A 4,376-nucleotide genomic window follows, 5' to 3' on the forward strand; every position below is an offset into this window, starting at 1 on the left:
CTGAATTAAGCCCTGTTAGTACACAATACAATAAAGTTAGTAGATAAGGTCTCTGAGGACCTTACTTATTATGAGATCAAAAAGTATACTATGTTTGATCAAGTGTGCTGCATGTAGTAAGTGCTCAATAAATACCATGGATTGATTGATCGTTATCCTTTGAAAACTATTAATAGTTGGTTATTATAATTTATCTGGGTGTCTGAGGGAATCTGGGAGGTGAAACAAACCCATACTTGCTGGAGATAAAGACTAATTGAATATAGAGGAGAGAAAGCTTGTTAAAGCTTTCCAAACTTCTAGCAGCACTGCAGAAATATGTTCTGACTGGCTGGACCACAGGTGATCTTTGGCCACTCTGGGACATACAGATGAGGCAGTCAATTGGTGGTGATAGAGACTGGTAGGCGTGTCTCTTTATTTTTTAAATGGTATTTAAGTACTTACTGTGTGTCTGGCACTATACTAAATGCAAGCTAATCAGATTGAACCCAGTCCATGTCCCCCTTTTCCTCAGCTCCCCCTCCCTTCTGCATCATCTCAACCCACTCCATTTGCTCTTTCCCCTCTCTCCCCACCCCACAGCATTTATGTATATATTCATATATCTATAATTCTGTTTATTTATATTGATGCCTGTTTACTTGTTTTGATGTCTGCCTCCCCGCCTCTAGACTGTAAGCCCGATGTGGTCAGAGATTGTCTCTCTTTTCTGCTGAATTGTACTTTCCAAGTGCTTAGTACAGTGCTTTACACATAGTAAGTGCTCAATAAATATGACTGAAATAATGAATGTAGGAGTTCCCAGTTTTAATCCTCATTTTACAGATAAGATAACTGAAGCAGAGAGAAGTTAAGTGACTTGACCAAGGTTACACAAAAGACAGGTGGGAGAATTGGAATTAGAACCCAAGTCCTCTGACTCCCAGGCTCATGCTCTTTCCACTAGACTGTGATGCTTCTCTAAGCTCTTAGGGATATGTGTCCTGAACTTCCAAACTTGCCCTGATAGAGAAGGGAAACTCTGAGAGGGTTTAAGACTCCAAAGAGGACACAAAGCTCTGCATGTAGTAGGTGCTCAATAAATCCCATTAATTAATTGATTGATACGTCTAGGTGTCCGGGAACCTTCTTTAAAATGACTTTGAGGTTTCTTCACTGGGAAAAAGTCTGAGAGGGACCCCAAACCCTGTCAGTGCTACACATTAAGCATGCATTGAGTTGGGTGGTTCAGTTCCTGCTCCTTCCCCTAAGAGATTAGTACAATGTTAGCATTGATTGAGTGATTCATTTAATCTAAAAATCCATTTCTCTTTCCTTTATACTCTTCTTCCTGGAATAAAGATTATTTGAAGACTATCATGACCCTGAAAATGCAATTATTTCCCGACAAGGGATATGTTTTTAAAAGAGACTAGGCAAATATATCCTTCTCAGGATTGCTTCTGGAGAGCTTTCAGTACTTTACCAGTCTTGACTATGGGAGGGAGAATCAAGCAGAGGCATAACCATTCCATTCCTAGCTTGGGCAGTGGCTAGCGTATGGAAGACAATCTGCTACAAGTAAAAACTCATCTGTGTTGGGCAGCAGCAGCATGGGAGAGAGTTGAGGACAGAGACTCAGACTTACTGTGCTGAAGAAGGCAATGGTAAACCACTTCCAGATTTTTACTAAGAAAACCCTATGGATACACTAACAAAATGATTGCAGATGGAGAGTGGGGTGTTCTGGGAGAGATATGTCCATGGAATCACTATGGTTCAGAGACTACTCAACAGCATAAGACTAGACAAAACAAATATAGATGAATGCAAAGTGTGATTCCTCAGAACTCACAAATGTGAAACAGCATGGCTCAGTGGAAAGAGCACGGGCTTGGGAGTCAGAGGTCATGGGTTCAAATCCCGGTTCAGCCATTTGCCAGCTGTATGAGTTTGGGCAAGTCACTTCACTTCTCTGTGCCTCATTTACCTCATATGTAAAATGGGAATTAAGACTGTGAGCCCCATGTGGGACAACCTGATCACCTTGTGTCCTCTCCAGTGCTTAGAGCAGTGCTTTGCACATAGTAAGTGCTTAAAAAATGCCATCATTATTATAATTGTTGTTGTTATGCCCAGTGACTATTAGATTTAATCAGTGTACGGGTGAGGAGAAAGATATACAAATGACAACTAATCAAGCAATCAGTGGTATTTTTTTAAAGACTATTCAGAACACTCTAATAAGTGCTTGGAAGAGTACAATACAATAGAGTTGGTAGACATGATTTTTACCACAAGGAGCTTACAGACTGGGGGAGGAGAAAGACATTAAAATGAATTATAGATGGACAAGTATCTAAGTGCTGTAGGGGTGGCATGAAAATCAAAAGGCTTAAGGGGTACAGACCTGAGTGCATAGATGACACAGAAGTGAGAGATAGGGAAAGAAAGGGTTTAGTCAGGGAAGGCTTCTTAGAGGAGAAACAGTTTCAGTAGAGCTTAGAAGATGGGGACTATGGTACTCTCCCAGATAATAATAATAGTATTTTTAAGCTCTTACTATGTGCCAGGCACTGTACTAAGCACTGGGGTGGTTATAAGCAAATTGGGTTGGAAATAGTCCCTCTCCCAAATGGGGCTCGCAGTCTGAATCCCCATTTTACAGATGAGGTAACTGAGGCACAGAGAAGTGAGGTGACTTGCACAAGGTCACACAACAGACACGTGGCAGAGTAAGCGTTAGAACCCATGACCTATAAAAGGGGAGTGAGTTCCAGGCAGAGAGAAGATGTAGGTAAAGTGTTGGTGGCAAGAAAGGCAAGGTTGAAGTACAGTGAGTACTTTGGCATTAGAGGAGTAAAGTACCTGGGCTGGGTTTTAGTAGAAAATTAAAGATAAGGTGGGGAAGGGAGAGCTGATTAGGTGCCTTAAACATGATTAGAAGGAGGTGCACACTCCTTAAATAGGTAATGCAAAACAGGCTTTAGTACTGCTTTCCAGAGTGCTCTTCACACTTTTCATTCTAAAAAGCGACTGCTAAACATGTCCCTTGTTTTATGACTATGAAGGATCTTTCCTCCAAACCTATGATTGTTGCAAAGTTGAGTCAGTGTAGAGTCAGTGAAGAAACAGAGTTTTGGGCTATAGCAAAATTATATTTTTTGAAATTCAAGTTTTCCCGCAGCATGCCTCATTTGACCTGTGCCCTACCCTACTCGGCGCTAGCAATGGGAGAGCTGGCCACTGCCAACAGGCTGACTCAGGTGCGTTCCATATTCCTCTCTATGTGCAATATCTGCCCATCCCCTGGATGATGCATTATCTGGAACATCTCCCGCTCTCTCCTCTCAAGTAATAATAATAAGAATGGTATTTGTTAAGTGCTTACTTTGTGCCAAGCACTGTTCTAAGCACTGGCTGGGATACAAGGTAATCAGATTATCCTACATGGAGTTTACAGTCAATCCCATTTTACAGATGAGGTAACTGAGGCCCAGAGAAGTGAAGTGACTTGCCCAAAGTCACACAGCTGACAAGTGGTGGATCCGGGATTAGAATCCATGAGCTCTCACTCCCAAACCTGTGCTAAGTGCCATCCCTATTCTTGTTCCCAGGACTATCTTGATTTCCTCTTTTTCCAAGCTTCTTATAGAGACCTTTAAATAGTGTGTGTGTGTGTGTGTGTGTGTGTGTGTGTGTGTGTGTGTGTATGTATCTATACATATACACTTATATAGTTATACATAAGATTTGCATGTTAGAGTTCCCTCTAAGTTGGTTTCAGAGTGATTCCTCTTTTGAGTCTACCCTTTCAAGTCCTGTCTATCAGGATGGCTCAGTTGGTAGGTCATGTTGCCAAGTAAAACCAGACTCAGGATATGCTGATGCTGAATCCCTGGAGATAAGAACCCCTAGAGCATCTAGACATGTCCTACATGCTATCGCTATTATTATTATTATTACAGGATATAATTTTGTTATCACAAGACGCCCTGATATTCATGATGCTGAATACAATTGTATGTCTGCTACATTTGTGTCATGTCCTATATGCAGAGTCCCGAGTTCCCTTGAGTGTCCAGAAAATTCAAGCCTCATGAATGTCCTTGGAGTCAAAGCCATAAGTCTTGCACTACAGCAGATCCTCTCTATACAAGTGCTAGGACCCTCGCCCCTTACACCCAGCAATGATTACTAGATTTTGGGGTAATTTTTCAAGCTTTATTATGTGGAACTTCGTCGAGGTCCTTTTTACAAATCACTTGCAGCTTTGCAAGTGATTTTTGTCTGTCTTAATGCTTTCTGATACATCTGAAGTTCTCTAGTGGTGATTCGATTAGTAGTATTTTTGAGATCCTACTGCATGCAAAACTTTGTTCTAAATGGTTGGG

At 41.3% G+C, this 4,376-nt stretch overlaps 1 non-coding gene across 1 annotated transcript; it reads left to right on the forward strand.

Annotated features, from left to right (window-relative positions):
- The first annotated feature begins 1,427 nt into the window (after window positions 1-1,427).
- On the forward strand, window positions 1,428-1,565 carry LOC114812593. Its single transcript, XR_003760244.1, has one exon. It is a non-coding gene; the product is annotated as a small nucleolar RNA SNORA7 (small nucleolar RNA).
- Window positions 1,566-4,376: the final 2,811 nt, after the last annotated feature.

The sequence above is a fragment of the Ornithorhynchus anatinus genome, chromosome 5 (genome assembly GCF_004115215.2).
Source record: "Ornithorhynchus anatinus isolate Pmale09 chromosome 5, mOrnAna1.pri.v4, whole genome shotgun sequence".
Classification (NCBI taxonomy): Eukaryota; Metazoa; Chordata; class Mammalia; order Monotremata; family Ornithorhynchidae; genus Ornithorhynchus; species Ornithorhynchus anatinus.